Source organism: Bos mutus, chromosome 13, assembly GCF_027580195.1.
Source record: "Bos mutus isolate GX-2022 chromosome 13, NWIPB_WYAK_1.1, whole genome shotgun sequence".
NCBI classification, from domain to species: domain Eukaryota; kingdom Metazoa; phylum Chordata; class Mammalia; order Artiodactyla; family Bovidae; genus Bos; species Bos mutus.
The window spans coordinates 18,604,947-18,624,700 of record NC_091629.1 but is presented as its reverse complement, the minus strand read 5'-3'; the positions used below and the strand labels follow the sequence as shown (position 1 = coordinate 18,624,700).

At 49.1% G+C, this 19,754-nt stretch overlaps 1 long non-coding RNA gene across 2 annotated transcripts; it reads right to left on the bottom strand.

Moving 5' to 3' along the window:
* Nucleotides 1–95: 95 nt before the first annotated feature.
* LOC138990506 (uncharacterized) lies at nucleotides 96–10,178 on the bottom strand. 2 transcript variants are annotated; one of them, XR_011466647.1, is made up of 4 exons: nucleotides 9,991–10,178; nucleotides 8,056–8,216; nucleotides 5,185–5,265; nucleotides 96–479 (listed from the first exon to the last, which is right to left on the bottom strand). It is a non-coding gene; the product is annotated as an uncharacterized lncRNA (long non-coding RNA). The 2 variants fall into 2 exon arrangements; XR_011466648.1 differs by lacking the exon at nucleotides 96–479 and adding an exon at nucleotides 1,696–2,281.
* Nucleotides 10,179–19,754: the final 9,576 nt, after the last annotated feature.

Sequence of the window (19,754 nt, the reverse complement as noted above, 5' to 3'; positions counted from 1 at the left end):
ATGGCATCACTGACTCGATGGACCTGAGTCTGAGTGAACTCCAGGAGTTGGGGATGGACAGGGAGGCCTGGCGTGCTGTGATTCATGGGGTCGCAAAGAGTCGGACACGACTGAGAGACTGAACTGAACTGAACTACTATGTGCCAGACATCATACGGGGCACTGGGGATGCAGCAGTGAACATAATCACTTCCGTGTTCCCAGGGTCTAAAGCCCAGCCAGGCATATAGTTTTCGTTAAAGAAATGTGTTTGAAAAATGAATGGATAGATGACCGGATGGATGGATGGATGGTTGAGTTGGGAGAAAAACACAAAACACCCAGATAAATAAATAAGCAACTACATACAGCTTCCTCACTAGCTGTGTGACCTCGGAGAAGTTACCTAACCTCTCTGTGCCCCAGGAGGTTGACATAGTCGGTCCTTTACACGGAGGGTTCCGCGTCTGTGGATTCAACCCGCTGAGGATCGAAACTATCTGGAAAAAACAATTTCAGAAAGTTTCAAAAAGCAAAACTTGACTTTGCCATATGCCAGCAACAATTAACATAACATTTACATTGTATTAGGTATTTTAAGTAATCTAGAGATGATTTAAAGTGGGCTATATGCAAATCCTCTGACATTTTACATAGAGGACTTGAGCATCCGTAGATTTCCTTGTTTGTAGGGGTCCTGGAAACAATGCCTTGTGGATACTGAGCGTGTGTGTGTGCATGTGCATGCTCCTCGGCTTCAGTCGTGTCTGACTCTTTGCGGCACCATGGACCATAGCGCGCCAGGCTCCTCTGTCCATGGGATTCTCCAGGAAAGAAGACTGGAGTGGGTGGCCATGCCCTCCTCCAGGGGATCTTGCTGACCCAGGGATCAAACCTGTGTCTCTTACGTCTCCTGCATTGACAGGTGGGTTCTTTACCACCAGCTGCGAAGCCTGTGGGTGCTGAGAGATGACTGTAAGAGCAAAATGAAGACCAGCATGTAGTGGCCGCTCTATAAATGTAGCTGCTGATAGTGAGTCAATATGCTATTAAACAAACACACAATTTCAAACAACTGATCAGTGCGACATCGAAAACAGCAGGTAGAGGGGAGAGAGAGAGAGAAGAGGGGGGCTACCTTGAATCACGTAGTCTGAGTCAAGGCTGTTCTGGCCACATCCTGTGAGTATATCCTAGAATTAGTGGTGTTTGCAGCCCTGATGCCCTGGGGCCCCACAAGAGAGTTTATTAGGAGTACAGGAAGGTGTCTTCTCTAATTAGAGTATGCATGTAAAGTGCTTTGAAATCTGAGGATTAAAGGGGGAGAAGAGGTGAGACTCTGGTCATGGGGCCAGAGCACCCACTGGGAACCCATCCCTGAACCTTGAGAACTAGACTCAGCTCTGGCAGCCTTGTCTGGAGTGGGGCCCTTCTCTCCTCTGAAGTGGAGGTTAGGGGCAGTGGAAAGTACACCCTCTTAAGGCATGGAGCCTGGGAGGCGGGGGAGGGCAAAGGTGTTGGAGCCACACTGAGATGATGAGCTTAAAGCAATGGGCCCAGCATGAGACAAGGGGTGCTGAGTCAGAATTAGCTGTTTCCAGTCTTGTTCCATTCCTGCTGCTTCTTGTTCTCTGCCACTCTCTAGCTGGGTGACCCTGAGAGAGCTCCTCCCCTTCTCTGAGACTGTCTTCTGAGCCTCAGTTTTCTCTTCTTTAAAATGGGGTGGTTGCAGTGCAGCAGTGCTCATCGCAGGTGAAGCACGTGGCCCGGAGCAGAGGTAGTAACACGTCGGTGGATGCTTAGGGAGCCACTACCTGGTGCTGACACCCACCACTTCCTGCACATTTCTGAGTTAATTCACTTGACCCTGATCTTCCAGACAAGAACCTCAGGGTCACCGGAGACAGCCATGTGCTGCCCAGCACCAACCACATGAAGCACGATAAGAACAGCACCTCTGACGCTCTGGTGCACAGAGAGGAGAAGCTACTTTCTCAAGGGCACACAGCTAGTACATGACAAGACCAGGACTAGGCCCCAGGCAGCCTGGCTCCTAACCGAGGATCACCTTTGCCCTCATCAAGATGGTTGTTGTAATGGAGAGTTTCCGGGAGGCAGAGAAATTTCCCCCTTGACCAGCCAAGCAGGCAACAAGCCTCGCTTCACTGTTCTCTTACGTCCCCCTACCCTCAACGCCTGTATGTGTCTGGGAATTTTTGATGTTTTTACCGTCTTCAGATTTTACAAGAGGAGCCGTACATCTGTGTCTTGGCTTGTTGTGCCCACTGCAGTCCATGGGAGCCTGTGAAAATGCCAGGACATCTGGCCTCAGAGATGGGCACCGACTGTGTCCCTTCCTATTCATCATCGCATTCTCAAGGCCTTCACTTAACAGATGGGCTGAGACCAAGGTGATTCCAAGGCCACACAGCTCGGAAGCGGCTGAGCAGACTAGGGCTTTGGGACTCCAACTTCGCCCTTCTTCATTCCCATATCTGAGTTCTCAGACTGGTGGCCCGTGAGTCAAACGCAGCCTGCAGCCTATTGGATTTGGCCTGCACGATGTTTTCATAAAATTAGAATGTATCACCAGCATTTAAAGAAAGGGATATTTCCAGGAATAATATGCAAAATATTTAACCAGACTGACCCGGGCATCTATCATTCAGAGTGGACGCTGGCAGTCCAGCCAAAACCCTGGGTATTGCAAGAAAATGCAATAAGATAATCAAAAGGTCTAGAAAAGACCAACCTTATGGAGACTTTAAAAAGATCAGGAGTTGCTGGGGCTTAGTAGGGAGGGAGGGATGACTGAGCGAAGCAGAGAAGATTTGTAGGGCAGTGAAAGGGTTCTGCACTAGACTATGACAGTATAGACACGTGCCAGGACACAGTTGTCCAAACCCACAGAAGGCACAGCGCGAAGAGTGAACCCTAATGTAATTAGTGGGTCCCTAACGATGTGTCCATTAGATTCATTTGATTGTAGCAGACGTCCCACTCTGGCAGGGGGGTGGGGTGGAGGGTTGTTGGTAGGTGGTAAGGCTGAGAGTGGGATAGGGTGGGAGCAGGGAGAACAGGAATTCTCTGTACTATCTGCTCGATTTTGCTGTGAGCCTTTAAAACAGTCTACTGAAAAATCGGAAGGTCTGGCTACACCACTCGCACATTTTTCACGGAGCCACAGTGGGAGGCAGCTGAGTCCTCGGGACCCCCTTAGGTGGAGCGTGTGTCCCTGAGTGTGCTAGGCTCCAAGTCTGTCTGCTGCGGCATCACCTGCCCAGGCCCTGCGTGTGGTTCAGGCATGGAGAGGATTCTTCGGAAGCTCTTGACGCGAAACAGCACTGGGTAAAAGTGTGCCCTGCCGAAGCCGGCTCATGAGGGCGGGAAAGAGGCCTGGCGGTGCCTGCCTCGGTCAGCCGCTGCTGCCTCCTTGCTGGGCCAGGGCCTCCTGGGCGTTTTCCACGGGGCAGAGTGAGCCTCTCTTGATTCAGCCTTCATCTGCCTGGGCCTGCGGTGGGCGGGGGCCCACAGGGGACTCGGCCCCGTGAGGCAGCCTCGCTGTGCTCTGCAGCAGGCGGAATCAGGGTTCTGAAGGTGGAAATTATGCCAGCCCGGGAGAACAAAGCAAAAATGGGCCGGACGTGGAGAATCAGAAATGATCTCTAAGAGCTCTTAAATCCTGATAAATCAGATGGATTTTTCTTCTAGTAGTTTACTTCGTATAATCACTTATTCATTTAACAAACATTTATGGAGTACTAAGCACATACCACACCCACTCCAGTGTTCTTGCCTGGAGAATCCCAGGGACGGGGGACCCTGATGGGCTGCCATCTATGGGGTCTCACAGAGTCAGACACGACTGAAGTGACTTAGCAGCAGCAGCAAGCACATACAAAGGAGGCCTTGGAACAGGGATAGTTGGGGTGGGGGGAGGGTGTTCAATAGCCAACTGTTGTTTGTACCTGACCACTGTCCATCCCCCTCCCCTCTTCTGGGAACCACTCCTTCCCCGTTGTCACTCCATGTGGCTCAAGAGGAAGTGGGCTGTCTCCCCAACAAGAGCAACAGGTGTATTAGGCCTGGGCAATGAGCATATTCCACCCCCATTCCTAGGGATTGGTTCTGGGATGGGCATGGGACCCAAGTCAGGCCAACCCGAGTCAACCCCAGACTGATGCTGGGAAAACATAGGAAATTCAGCTTTTATCCACTTGGCTTGCTGACCTGGCAGAGTGGCAGCCTGCATTCCTGGGGCTACAGGGTGACCATAACTGACACAGAAGGAAAGAGAGCTGAGAGCTGGAAGGGGCATGGCTCCTAAAGAGCAGGTACTCATCTGGATCCAGCCACTCCTGAAGCTGAACCCATCTCAAGAATTTCAATTTGCATAAAGTGAAAATGAAGTTGCTCAGTCGTGTCAGTCTTTGCAACCCTATGGATTGTAGCCTACCAGGCTTCTCTGTCCATGGGATTTTCCAGACAAGAGTACTGGAGCGGGTTGTCATTTCCTTCTCCAGGGAATCTTCCCGACCCAGGGATCAAACCCAGATCTCCAGCATTGTAGGCAGACATTGTATCGTCTGAGCCATGAGGGAAGTCCCATTTGCATAAACCTACACGTTCTCACACACACACTCACTCACTTTTTTCTTAAACTCTCTTGAGCTGGGTTTTTTTCTGTCATTTTCAACCCAAAAACCTGGACTATATACCAGTGGGTAAACGGGTAATCCACCCAGGCTCTGCCAAACCGCACAGACCCTGCTATGGGATTATCCGGACCAGACGTAAAATGAAAACGCAGGGCGCTTGTTCTGAAATCAGTAAGGACTTCAAAATGGCAGCTGCAGAGCTGTAAACCCAGTTTGGGTCCGAAGGCGGAGCCCTTTGGTGTATGGGGTGCTGTGTGACTGCAGAGGGCCCTGAAGCCCTGCGGAGGAGCTGGATTTTATATTCCATCCTGTTGGAGACGTGAAGTCTCAGACATGCAGGGCCGTCCGCACAGTCCTACTAAGAGCCAGTGTCGGAGGCAGGCTTCGAACCCAGGTCTTGTTCCCTCAGCTTCCACTGTCACTGGAAGGGCCGTAGGAGGACAACAGTGTCTCTGAACACCCGAGACCTCGGGGGCCAGGATCAGGGGTTTGCAGCCCTGAGACCCTGTGCTCGGCAAACCCATGTGCGTTCCCTTCTCCTTCTCACCTTCACAACAGTGACCAGGCCCTCACTTTCCCAGCGTCCTTGGCAGCTGGCTCAGGCATGTGATCCATCACGTGACCAGATCTGCCAAAAGAAACGTAAGGGGAGTTGCTGGCATGCAGGGAAATTTTTCACTTTGGGGCAAAGGGGACAGAGTGGACGGTGCTGCCTCTCTTCCTCTTATCATTAGAAGGACTGAGCATCTATCCTGAAACCATGATGGGGAAGCTGAGAGAACTGCAGAGGTGCCAGCAAGAGCCCAATTTTCTTCAGCCACTAAGTCAAGACCAACAACAGTCTCCCTCTGAACTTCTTATTATGGGGAAAAATAAACCCTTGCTTGTTTGAACATCAGTCACTTGCATTCCCACCTCCTTGCTGCCAAATGCATTTCTATCTGTCATAAGATCTTAGGTTGCTCTGGAGCCCCACTAAACATAGGGAGATACTGAGGTCTGGAACTGAGAAGAAACTTCCTTGGGCCACACGCTGGAGTCACGAGTTTACTGACTCACCATCTAAGGCTCCTTCAGCTCATGCTATACCTCCCGGTCTATTTCCTTTCATTCAGGCTGCTATAGACACGGCCAACAGCTGCTCTGTAAACCAAACGTAAGGCAGTGACGACCTTGCCCCTGAATCTTTCCAGTCTCTTACGTAAATGGCCCCCAGGCCACTGCCTCCAAGCCGTTGGACCCAGGACAGCTTCCCACATCCTTTAAAAAGATGAGATGACCAAACGTAGGATCTGTGCTCCTGGAAAGTGTGAGTCATGAATCCTGAACCAGAAAGTTCACAGCCAGGAATCTGCCTATCACTCTGGTAGTCTAGACCCCAAGGCTTCCACTAAGCTTGTCCCATGAAGCACTGACTCATCTGCAGCTTGTGGTCAGTTCTGACACTCAGATCAACTTCTTCTCTGCTTGTGCTAGGCTGGTGGTCTTTAGTTAGGTGCTGTGAACCTCCTGTCTCTGCCCCACCTCCTTAGAGGAGAATATGAATACTAAAGACATAATATTGATGCTAATACTAACAGTACTTTCATATTCCCAGTGCTTTAAATGAATTTTAATTTTTTTCCTCAAAAGTCACTGCAAAAGATAAATATTTTATGATCAGAAAAGCTAGGGCTTAGCAAAGTTCAGCCACTTGCCAGGATAGCAGAGTACTTGGTGGAGCTGGAATATGGCCCTGAATCTGTAGGCTCTTGGAGGCCAGCTCTAAAGGACAAAGCCAACTGGATCCTTTAAGATAGTTTTCAGAGGCTTCACAATAGCAGTTTAGATAATAATAGCATTTATTGTTTTTTAAAAGACTTCTGGAGACTGGAGACCCTAGGGTATATTTGGAATCTCAGGGAGATCATAAAGGACCAATGCTCCTTGCCTTCAACTGCAAGTCAGCAACTCGTCCTTAGGCTGTTCACCTAAAGTCACGAGATGGTTGCCACAGCTCACTCATCACCTCTTCACACAATTACAGCCAAATCAGGAAAGGAAGAAAAGAGGCCAACAGATCTCTCCTCATATGCCTCTTTCTTATCAGAGAGGAAATCCTTTCCCAGAAGCCCCCAGCAGAGCTTCCCTTTGGCCAGAACTGGGGCAAATGACTACCTCTAGACCAATCACGGGTCCAGGAGAATAGGATGGCGATAATTGCTTTAAATCAAATGTGGTTTATTTCCCAGGCCTGGGTACATGACCAGCAGAACAAAGGCAGGGTTCCGTCAGCAGAAAGGAAGGGAGAGATGGCGACTGGTGTGGTAACCCCCGGTGTCTGACACCCCAGCATTTTAAATGTTTAGCACAACCACCATGTAGGTTTTCAAGATTATTGTAGGTGGTACGTGGATAAAGTCGTGCTTTCAAAGAACTTTTAGTATTTATTACATATTTACACGCATTTAAAAAAGCACACATATTACTAACTCATCAGAACCATGAATTCATGGGTATTTTTCCTCCAGATGAAACAACCACATTTAAGGTTTTTACAAAATTATGTAAGTTAAAGAAAAATATTGTTAATAATAATTCATTTACTTCAAGATTTGGCGATTGTAAGGGTAGGAAACACTGTTTTCTGTTACTCTGACTGGCATTTTTTCCAGCTTCTCAGAGGCCTCTGCCTTCAACCTCCTTCTTGAAGAAAATAAACACCCACAAAGCTTTCTGCATCATCTGCAAATATGATTCAAATAAAGCCTCGAGCTCAAATATAATCCAGGCTCCCTAAGCTAGGGGGAGCAGGCATCTCGGCTCCAGTCCTTTCCTGGCATTTCACCTCTGTCTTAGGAGTTTTACAGTTTTACTGGGCCTGCCCCTCCTGTTGTAATCTGTCGCAAATTCCATTTCTCAAAGAACAAGATATAAATTATAAACAGAGAGACAACTTGGGATTTCTTGTACTTGTCAGGAATTTTCAAACTGTCCTGAGACATGAACTTTTTTCATTTAGACAAGAATTTCAGGGGTCTGTCCTAAGAACTGGATCAATGACGGCCCAGCGATGCAATGAGAGACGCTAGAGCCTTTGTTAAAAGGAATGAGGTCGATCAACGCAGATCCTCCCCGACTTACAATAAGGTTACGTCCCAGTGAACGCATCGTAAGTTGAAAACATTAGGTTAAAAGTGCACTGAAGGAAATTCCCTCCAGTGGCTAGGATTCAGCCCCTGGTCACATCCCATAAGCCATGTAGTCAGCCTTGAAAAAAAGAAGAAGAAGAAAATACATTTGATGCACCTAACCTATTATCACAGCTTAACCTTGCCTACCTTAAGCATGCTCAGAACACTTACATTAGCCTAGAGTTGGGCAAACTCAATGAACACAAAGCCTATTTAATAATAGAATGCTGAATGTCTCGTGTCACCTATTGATACGGTGCTGACGGAAGAACAGGATGGACGTCTGGGTCCAGGACGGCTGTCCGTGTATCAGCTCTTCACTCTAGTGACCGTGGCGCCAACTGGGAGCTATGGCTCACTGCCCTGCCCGGCACCATGAGAGAGGACTGGACGGCATATCATGAGCCTGGAAAAAGATCAAAATTCAAAAGCAGAATTACAGTTTCGACTGAACACGTATCACTTTCACACTATCATGAAGGCCTGACCTGCCTCTTGAGAAACCTATATGTAGGTCAGGAAGCAACAGTCAGAACTGGACATGGGACAACAGACTGGTTCCAAATAGGAAAAGGAGTATGTCAAGGCTGTATATTGTCACCCTGCTTATTTCACTTATATGCAGAGTACATCATGAGAAATGCTGGGCTAGATGAAGCACAAGCTGGAATCAAGATTGCTGGGAGAAATATCAATAACTTCAGATATGCAGATGACATTACCCTTATGGCAGAAAATGAAGAGGAACTAAAAAGCCTCTTGATGAAAGTGAAAGTGGAGAGTGAAAAAGTTGGCTTAAACCTCAACATTCAGAAAACGAAGATCATGGCATCTGGTCGCATCACTTTATGGGAAATAGATGGGAAAACAGTGGAAACAGTGTCAGACTTTATTTTGGGGGCTCCAAAATCACTGCAGACGGTGACTGCAGCCATGAAATTAAAAGACACTTACTCCTTGGAAGGAAAGTTATGACCAACCTAGATAGCATATTTAAAAGCAGAGACATTACTTTGCCAACAAAGGTCCGTCTAGTCAAGGTTATGGTTTTTCCTGTGGTCATGTACGGATGCGAGAGTTGGACTGTGAAGAAGGCTGAGCGTCGAAGAATTGATGCTTTTGAACTGTGGTGTTGGAGAAGACTGTTCAGAGTCCCTTGGACTGCAAGGAGATCCAACCAGTCCATTCTGAAGGAGATCAGCCCTGGGATTTCTTTGGAAGGAATGATGCTCAAGCTGCAAGTCCAGTACTTTGGCCACCTGATGCGAAGAGTTGACTCATTGGAAAAGAGTCTGATGCTGGGAGGGATTGGGGGCAGGAGGAGAAGGGGACAACAGAGGATGAGATGGCTGGATGGCATCACTGACTCAATGGACGTGAGTCTGAGTGAACTCCGGAGTTGGTGATGGACAGGGAGGCCTGGCGTGCTGCGAATCATGGGGTCGCAAAGAGTCGGACACGACTTAGCGACTGAACTGAACTCAACTGAAAATCAAAAAGCCATAAGTTAAACAAAGTCAGGAACCATCTGCATGTGCTGAGAGCAGAAGACTTCCAGGAGCTCTGGTTACGTGAAAAAAGCAGAACGTGTGCAACGTGAGCCGGGTGAACAGAGTTTCTGTAGAGGGCCACGCAGTAAACACTCGGGGCTCTTGGGCGACACAGCCCTTGCTGCAAGTCCTCAAGGACGCCGTCTGAGCGTGAAAGCAAACACACAGGACAGTGTCCCAGCACAGCTTTACTCGCGGATGCTTTGAGTTTCATATCATTTTCATGGGCCATAAAGTATTATCTTTCTTTTGATTTGTTTTCAACCATTTAAAAATGTAAGAGAATATAAAAACCATTCTTAGCTTGCAGGCTGTACAAAAACAGGCAGCAGAATAGATCTGTCCTGAGAAAACTGTCTTTGGCCGATGCCTTGTATAAACCATTGGTACAAAAAGAGATGTTAGGCAAACGTGGGAAACGGAGAAAGAGACACCACAGTACATATATGGATGGATGTGTATGTGTGTGATATGCTATATAGCTGGAAAGAGGGAGACAGTGAGAGAGGTTCGTACGCACAGTTAAAAGCACACACAAAAAACGAGCAACAGTTGGAGCTTCTGGAGACAGGAACTGGGAAAGATCAGGTGAAGCCAGAAGGAAGACAGTTTGCCCCACAACCCTCTTACCCTGTCTGAATTTTTCTGTGTGCTCATGTTTCTTTCACAAAGCAGGAAACATTTGCTGAAGCAAAAAAGATTCCTCTGCCCCGTCAATGAGAATGAGATGATGATATGAATCGACACGTGTACGCAGCCATGGCACAACTCCAGGGGGCGCTGTTCATGGGGTTATTTATAGCCTGGAGCTCCTGGAGTTGTTCAGGCCCCGCCCTGTTGGCAACCAAATTAACACCAAGACTTTGTATGAAGTGAAATTCATAATTAAATATTGAGGGAGCCCGGTGAGGAGGGAAGTTGTGGGAGGAACAATAAAATCTCGCTATTTCCGTTTTAGGCTGTTCCTTATCTGGGTCACAGTAAAACCAATGTTCTGCCAATATTTACTTTTGATCTTTGCTCCAGCGTGGCGGAAAGATGCCCGGGCACGGCATAAATGTGAGGGTGGAATTGAGAGTTATGAGAAGAGAAAGGAACTCACCCTAAAATAAAATCGTCTCAAGAACCTAAATAAGAAAATGCCATTCGTTTCACAGAAACACTCAAAGGCCACGTTTACTTCTTCAGCTGCCGCTCTCAGAAGTCCTGTCAGCTTTCCCGGAAATCTGGGGTTCTGTGAAACCCCTTTGGAAGCATTTGTGACTTAAGTCAGAGGTCACAGATGGCAGCTTCCCACCTAGAGAGGGGCGTCCCGGATGACTCAGCGGTAAAGAATCCACCTGCAAGGCAGGAGACACAGGAGATGTGAGTTCAGTCCCTGAGTCAGGAAGATCCCCTGGAGGAAGAAATGGCAACCGACTCCAGTATTCTTGCCTGGAAAATCCCAGGGACAGAGGAGCCTGGTGGCTATAGTCCGAGGGGTCGCAAAGAGTTAGACATGACCGAGCAAGTAAGCGCACTTGCGTGCACACATCCACATAGGCGGCCGGTGTGGATTTTTGATCAGCAGTCGTTCAGTGGTTTCAAAATCAAAACATTTCACATAAATATAGAAGTTTCTGGCTTCCCTCGAAACACTCGGCACTTGGCCATACTGGGTCCATGTCCCCACGTGGAAACGTCAGGCTGTGTAGAGCCGAGTGCTGGCTGCACCTTGCAGATGGGACCGGGGTTACCGGCGTGCCAGTCTCCACCACTCCCTGCTGCCCTCCGTCGGCACTGCTTCATTCGCTGCTTGTTTTCACACTTTATTCGCTCAAGCAATGTTTACTGAGCGCTTACCGTGCGCCAGGCCCTGGGATCATAGCTGTGAACAAAACAGAAGAACATCCCCCACTTCGTAGAACTTATGTTCCAGCTGGGAACACAGACGATGAACAAAAAAGGAAGTTAAAAATATATGAAATGCCAGAGAAAAACAATGCAGCCAAAGTGGGTACGGACTGTGAGGCTGTGGTTGAGGCAGGCCCCACTGAAAAGGTGGTAGTTGAGGAAGTACCTGAAGCAGGTGAGGAACAAACCTTGAAGGTATCTGTGGAAAGAATGCTCCAGCCAGAAAGAGCAGCGAGTGCAAAGGCCCCGAGGCAGGACCGTTCCTTGTGTGCCTGAGAAACGGTGAGGGGCCGGTGCATCTGCAGGGTGAGGGGGCCAGTGAGGAGGTGAGGTCAGGGGGGCGTCAGGGTACAGATCTTGAGGGCTTTCTAGGATCTGTGGCTTTTCCTCTGCCTGAGGTGGGAGCCATGGAAGGTTCTGGGCAGAAGAGGGACATGGTTGGACTTAGAGTCATCGGGGACGCCCCTCTCTAGGTGGCTGCATGAAGGGACTGTGTACATGTGTGCGTGTGTAGAGGGCGGGGTGGGGACCAGGCGTGGAGGCAGTGAAGACCCACTGCAGTAGTCCAGGCACAAGGTAAGGGGGCCAGATGAGGGCGCTGGCACGGAGGTGCGGGAAGAGCTGGGGTTTGGGTCACAATCACTGTGTGTCCAGGCTCTTTTTGGCACGTATGAGAAAGTTTCCTCACTCACCCTGACCCAGCCGCATTGTCCTTGCACAATGCAGCCTCAGGGCTGTATCTTTAATCCCCCAAAGACCTTAGGAGCCCATTTGATTGTCAAATAGCCCCATTTTACAGATGAGGCACTGGAATATGAGCTCCTGTTCACCCAGTGTATCGTCTAGAGAGGTTCACAGCCGCGTCGCCCACCCTCATGACTTTTCTTGCTTTTTCTTTGAGAAACAGCTTTACTGAGATATACTTCGTACACCACAGAATCCTTTTAAAGTGTACAAACCAGTGGATTTTGGTATATTCAGAGAGTTGTACAAAAATCACTACTAATTTAGAACATGGTTCTTGCCCCCGGAAGAAACCCTGTCCGTTAGCAGACACTCCCCGTTCACCCCTCCCCAGACTCTGGCGTCAGTAACCCACTTTCTGTCTCTGTGAACATGCCTCTTCTGGATGTTTCGGATAAATGGAATCGTACAGTCTGTGGGGTTTGGTGCCTGGCTTGTTCCACCTGGCATGTCTCTGTGGTTTCCCCAGGATGCAGCCTGTGTCAGTACTGTGTCCCTCTTCAGGGCTGAACAATACTCCACTGAATGGGTACGGCACACTTCGTTTATCCATGCATCTCCTGACAGACTTCTCTTTCCACTTCTCTTGAGTATATATTTTACGCAGGAGAAGAATGACTGGTGAAACTCCATGTTTAACCTTTTGAGGAAGTGCTTTTCCAAACTGTTTTCCAAAATGTCTGCCTCATGCTAAACTCCGCCCAGCCATGTGTGAGGTTCCAGGTTCCGGATATCCTCCTCAGGCTCTTCTTACAAACTGACTTTGACTCCCCTCCCATTGAGTAGGGAGGTCTCGCCACCTCTCCTGTCCCTTTCCCTTGAATCTCGGATGACCTTTATGACTGCATCAACGGACAAAACACAAATGATCCCTGGTGACGTCTGAGCCCAGATCATTGAAACGCCCTGCGCTTCCAGCGTGATCTCCTGGAACGCTTGCTCTGGGAGCCCCACCGCCATCCATGTTATATGGAAGCCCAACCAGCCCAAGTGAAGAGACTCCATGGAGAAGTCACACACAGGGTGTCCTCCCGCCAGCCCTGAAGAGGAACCAGCTGCCAACTGCACGAGTGAAGACTTCCCGTGATACCAGTGCTCTCTAGGCACCAAGTCACCCCCCCCGTCTTCAAGTCATCCCAGCTGAGACAGCCAACATCATAGAATGGAGAAATACATCTCTCTGTGTCTTGTCTGAATTCCTGACCCACAGGATCTAAGGGATATAAATCCAAAAGAATATAATGGCTGTCTTCTGTCACTAAGTTTGGGGGTGCTCGTTACGCAGCAGTAGCAGCCAAACTCCCCAGCTAGCAAGGGGCAAGGTCAGAATTCAAATCCTAGTCTGTCTGGTGACAGTCATTCCGTTATGACCCCATGAGTGCTGCTCCACCACACCTCTGGCCGTGACGAGGGGGATTGAGGCTCCGTCCCCGGTCCCATTTGACTCGGTACGTCAGCTGACATCCCTTTTCTCAGCCTGACCAGCAGCATCAACTATGGATGGAAAAGGCTTCCTTTCTGTCTGTCAGATTGTTGCCACTGCCACGGCTATTATCTAACACACAAGACTTCTTATTCTTTCTACACAAATTAGAATAAACAAATAAGGAAAAATAAAATCCATGAAACCTTGACTCCAGGGTTGAGTCACATGATACAGGTATTTAAGTTCGCCATGAGCACAGGGCCAAAGTGGGGATAGGAGGGAGAGAGACGTGACCTAAATAGCTCAGGTGAGCCCATTGGGCAGATCCTATCTTTTCTTCAGCACATCCTCAAATACAAGGCAAGTCCCTCCATCCAATGGCTATTTCGATTTACAGAGAGTTCATAGTACACTCGGAGAAGGCAATGGCACCCCACTCCAGTACTCTTGCCTGGAAAATCCCATGGATGGAGGAGCCTGGTGGGCTGCAGTCCATGGGGTCGAGAAGAGTCGGACACGACTGAGTGACTTCACTTTCACTTTTCACTTTCATGCATTGGAGAAGGAAATGGCAACCCACTCCAGTGTTCTTGCCTGGAGAATCCCAGGGACGGGGGAGCCTGGTGGGCTGCCATCTATGGGGTCGCACAGAGTCGGACACGACTGAAGCGACTTAGCAGCAGCATAGTACACTGTGGCCGAGAGAAAATATAACTTATTTTCTAGAATCATTTTGGCTCCACATAAAAGGAAAACTCTTTCCCCCAGCAAAACAGGGATTGCTTTACACGTATTGTTTTGTCCCTGCCTTTTTCACGGAATGACATGCTTTGAACGGTTTCCCATGTAAGCTCCTTCCTCATGGCCTTTTTTTTGGAGGAGGGAAACTTTTGCGTGCTTCATGTGATATCTTGGTCTGGGCAGTAACACAGTAAAAGTCTACTGAAACACCATGAATCTTCCAGTCGTAATGCTGAGTGAAAGAAACCAGACAAGGAAGAGCCCATGCTGTGTGATTCCGTTTATATAAAGTCCAGAAGCAGTAAAATTAAGCTCTGGGGTTAGAACTCTGCACAGGGGTTCGTTAACCATGGGGGGATTTACTGGGAGGAGACACACAGGGGGCTTTGGGGATGTTCTGTTTCATTCTGGAACATTCATCTGGTTGCTGACTCGATGAGTTTGTCCCTTGGCGAGAAGCCTCTGTAGGATGTGCACACTTTTCTGTGCAAAAGATAACAAAAAACACCGATGTTTTCAGAACATGGGCTGTGCCATATGGAAATACATGCTTCATGTTCTTGCTACATGTAGATGTACACGACTCTTTAAAGGATTGGATGTGAAGCAGGAAACCTGGGCCTGAATCCTGGCTTGGCCACTGATACCTGTGTCTCCTTGGGCAGACTGGGCTTCCCTGGTGGCTCAGACGGTAAAGAATCTGCCTGCAATACAGGAGAGGCAGGTTCAATCCCTGGGTTGGAAAGATCCTGTGGAGAAAGGAATGGCTGCCCGCTCCAGTGTTCTTGCCTGGAGAATTCCATAAACAGGAGCCTGGGAGGCTGTAGTCCATGGGGTCGCAAAGAGTCAGACACAACCGAGTGACTAACACTTTCACTCTCACTTGGGCAAATAACCTTTCTGAGCCTCAGTTTCCTCATCCGGATTCCAAGTTCACAAGGCCCCCAGGATCAGCCCCTGCCACCCTGTCCAGGGTCTTTGGCTCTCTGTCTAAGCGCCAGCCATGCTGGCCACTGCTCTGTTTCTCCCGCAAGCAAAGCTTAGCATAGCCACAGGGCCTCTGAACTAGCTACTCCTGCTACTTTCCTCTCCCTGATTTTCTTGTGATCGGTGCTTTTCTCAGTTCAAGTATCACCTCCTGGAGGCCCCTTTGCTGACCACTACCCACACCACCCCCCACCACCCATCATCAGTCCTATTCCCTGGTCTCATTCCCCTCCCGGCCCTTCCACCTGCAATGACCATACTTGCTTTTTGCATTGCTGTTGTTTGCTTGTTATTTGTTCAGCACTCCCTCTGGTCCCATGGGCTCCATGAAATCAGGGATATATTTTTTTAATATTTATTTGTTTGGCTTTGCTGGGTCATAGTCGCAGCAGCGGGAACTTTCATCTTTGCTGCAGCATGCAAGATCTTTAGTTGCAATATATAAGATCTTCGTTCCCTGACCATTGAACCCAGTCCCCCTGCATTGGAAGCACAGAGTCTTGGCCACTGGACCATCAGGGGAAGATCTTGAAATCAGGGATCTTGCCAGTCTTGTTGATTGCTAACCTCACCACCTAAAACAGTAACTATTTGTTGTAGGAATGAATCAATCTACCCAGTGATCTGATCCTACTGTATAGAATATTCAAGAGGTTCAAGGAGATGATGTCTTGAAAGTGCATTTTAAGCATCCAGGTTTATAAAACACAAGAGAACTTTGAAAACCCTGGTCGAATATGGTCAGTTACTAGGAGGACTCTCTAGTTAGGCTTAGGTTTTCCCCTTAAGCTAGACCTTCAATAATCTGACCTGTGCTAAAAGTCACTTTACCTTTTACAGCCATTTGCCTGGAACAAAATCATTGATGTTCTTATTTAGCTTATTTATTTCTAGAATAATACTTTAACATGACATGAAGTCATTTGGAAGGTACCATGAGGATAATGAGAAACCTGTCTGCCCCTGACTCCTGACCCAGAAGCAGCTAACAGTTCCAGACACCAGGCAATGATTCCAGAAAATTTCTACACATCAACAGGCATGTAGGGAGATATACCCCCACCTTTTCTATTTACACAGAAAGGATCTGATTGATTATTCACAAACCAGCTTTGTATTTCTGCTTTTCCTTTTTTCCACTTTATAATCTATTTCCCTATCACTGCATGGGAATTGGCTTTGCTCTTTTTAGAGACTGTAGAGCACATCATGACTTATCCATTCCCCAATCGATGGATGTGGGTGAATTCAGTCGTTTGCTACTGAAAACAGTGACTCTCCTCCAACGTACCTCTGCGGGCCCAGAGAGTCACGAGCGTCGTCTCCAGTCTGTTGGAGGAAGCCAAGCACTCTTCCCTCCCCGCCCTCCTCTCCAACCCCCTCCAAATGCCCTCCCTGGTGTTTGTGTTTTGGCCTTTTAAAGACTTTTTCAAAGTTGACTTTGGCTTCTTGGCCTGAACCCTGAAGTGTTTGAGCTGATAAGATAGTGGGCTTGGTGGAGGGGGCGGGAGCAAATAGTTACCTTGGAGGCCCTCGGCCGAGCAGAGGAGGGGGACTCCGTGCTGGGTCCCAGCCAGGCCAGGAAGGGGGGGGGGATGGGTTCGGGGGCGGCTGCACGCGCGCTGCTCCTCACGACTCCTTGCGACCTTCGGATCAGCTCTGAGAGGGCCCCACCAGGGTCGACCTGTTTACCGGGGCCTCTCGGAAACCAAACAAGACACCACAGGCAAGTGAGAGCAGAGTCCTGGAGAAGCTCCGGCCTCGGGCCCACCTCCAGCGGCCGTGCACCCTGAGGGGCCCGAGGGGCCACGGAGGGGCCCAGTCTCCCCGGCCGTGGCACGGTCCCGACACAGAATCTCCCCAGGCTGGCAGCTGTTACCTCATTCCAGGAGTCTTACCTGCCTGCACCCATCTAGGTGCCAGGCCACAGAAGTGAACGAATCCGTCCAGATCCCACCTTCCAGAACCTTCTTCCATCTAGAATAACAGGGAGGTGGCAAACTGTCCGGGAGCTCCCAGCGGGCCTCAGACGCCCTGTGGGGACCAAGCAGGGGCCCTGCCAGGCCAGGGCAGGGAAAGCCTCCCCAGTCACGACACATCCCAGCTGGACGACTCTCTGGGGCTCCCCAGGACTCCCCAAGATTCCCAGGACCCACAGCCCCTGCACGATCTGGCCCCACCCGCCTCCCCAACCTCAGCCAGATTCGTTGTCAGCTTGTCAACACCCCACGCTGCTCCTACCTCAGAGCCTCATAAGTGCCGCTCCTCTGTCTGCAGCACTCTCACCTTCCACTTCCTCAGCCAAGAAGATACCTCCTCCTCCAGGAAGCCTTCCATGAGGCCCAGGGTGGGTCTGGAGCTCCCTCAGGGCTGTCACATGTTCCTATATATTCTCTGTCTCAGCTCCAACTCCTCTGGATTCAGGTCACCATTTGTGGGTGGCCATAGGGCTTCCCTGGTAGCTCAGATGGCAAAGAATGCAGGAAACCTGGGTTCAATCCCTGGATTAGGAAGATCCCCTGGAGGAGGGCATGGCAACTCACTCCAGTATTCTTGCCTGGAGAATCCCCATGGACAAAGGAGACTGGCAGGCTGCAGTCCATGGGGTTGCAGAGCCAAACACGACTGAGCAACTAAACATGAAGTACCCAGCACGGCCAGAGTCCAGGCTGTGCCTCTGACCCCCTGGCATTCACGTGCTGGCTCCGCTATTAGCTGTACAACCTTGGGCCTCAGTTTTCTCCTCTAGAAAGTAGGCATTATGATGGCACCACCTCACAGGATGGTTGCGAGGAAGAAGCGGTTTAATTGAAGGGCTAAGAGCAGTGTCTGGCACAGAATGTTGCTCAGCATTATTCCATCATTTCTCTCCTACAGACCATCAGATCAGATCAGATCAGTCGCTCAGTCGTGTCCGACTCTTTGCGACCCTATGAATCGCAGCACACTAGGCCTCCCTGTCCATCACCAACTCCCGGAGTTCACTCAGACTCATGTCCATCGAGTCAGTGATGCCATCCAGCCATCTCAGCCTCTATCGTCCCCTTCTCCTCCTGCCCCCAATTCCTCCCAGCATCAGAGGCTTTTCCAACGAGTCAACTCTTCGCATGACGTGGCCAAAGTACTGGAGTTTCAGCTTGAGCGTCATTCCTTCCAAAGAAATCCCAGGGCTGATCTCCTTTAGGATGGACTGGTTGGATCTCCTTGCAGTCCAAGGGACTCTCAAGAGTCTTCTCCAACACCACAGTTCAAAAGCATCAATTCTTCGGCGCTCAGCCTTCTTCACAGTCCAACTCTCACATCCATACATGACCACAGGAAAAACCATAGCCTTGACTAGACGAACCTTTGTTGGCAAAGTAATGTCTCTGCTTTTGAATATGCTATCTAGGTTGGTCATAACTTTCCTTCCAAGGAGTAAGTGTCTTTTAATTTCATGGCTGCAGTCACCATCTGCAGTGATTTTGGAGCCCAGAAAAATAAAGTCTGACACTGTTTCCACTGTTTCCCCATCTATTTGCCATGAAGTGATGGGACCGGATGCCATGATCTTCGTTTTCTGAATGTTGAGCTTTAAGCCAACTTTTTCACTCTCCTCTTTCACCTTCATCAAGAGGCTTTTTAGTTCCTCTTCACTTTCTGCCATAAGGGTGGTGTCATCTGCATATCTGAGGTTATTGATATTTCTCCCGGCAATCTGATTCCAGCTTGTGTTTCTTCCAGTCCAGCGTTTCTCATGATGGACTCTGCATAGAAGTTAAATAAGCAGGGTGACAATATACAGCCTTGACGTACTCCTTTTCCTATTTGGAACCAGTCTGTTGTTCCATGTCCAGTTCTAACTGTTGCTTCCTGACCTACATACAGATTTCTCAAGAGGCAGGTCAGGTGGTCTGGTATTCCCATCTCTTGAAGAATTTTCCACAGTTTATTGTGATCCACACAGTCAAAGGCTTTGGTAGGTGCTCACTTAACATTTGCTGGATAAATTCATGCAGCCCTTCAAATGTGTTCGTGAAGATGAGCAGTGGGGGAAATGCTTGTGATATAATGGGAAAGCTTTCTAAAGCACAACACTAAATAGTTGAGCAGTATGATTTATAACCCTGCAAACACACAGACACACATGCGCGCGTGCACACACACACACACACGGACACGGACATACCTTAGGTTAGGAGAAAGAGGAAAAAGAAAAAAGAAAACTAGACTGTTTGGTGTGGTTGCATTAGAAGAATGGGACAAAGAATAATTTTTCTTCTTTCTTGTTTGATGTGTTTTTTTCTAATCTTCTTTAATAAGCATGGTTTCAATTTAAAAGGGAAAAAAATAACAACGAATCTAGCAAAGGGGGAGCCCTCAAGCCCTTTCTGTTCCATAGCGTTTTCCCACAAACTGGGGCAGGATGGGGCGGGGCGGCGTGGTCAGAGAAAGAACTGCCCTTTAGAAGTGAAGCAAGAGTGGGAACCCCGGCGCACTCTGGGCCGGCGGAAGGTGTCCGCCGACCAGGGGGAAGTTGTGCGGCCAATGACCCAGCACGCCCTCTCCCAGCGTGGGGCCTGCCCCAGAGCCTCCGCAGACCCCAGCCTGGGCTGGCGACGCC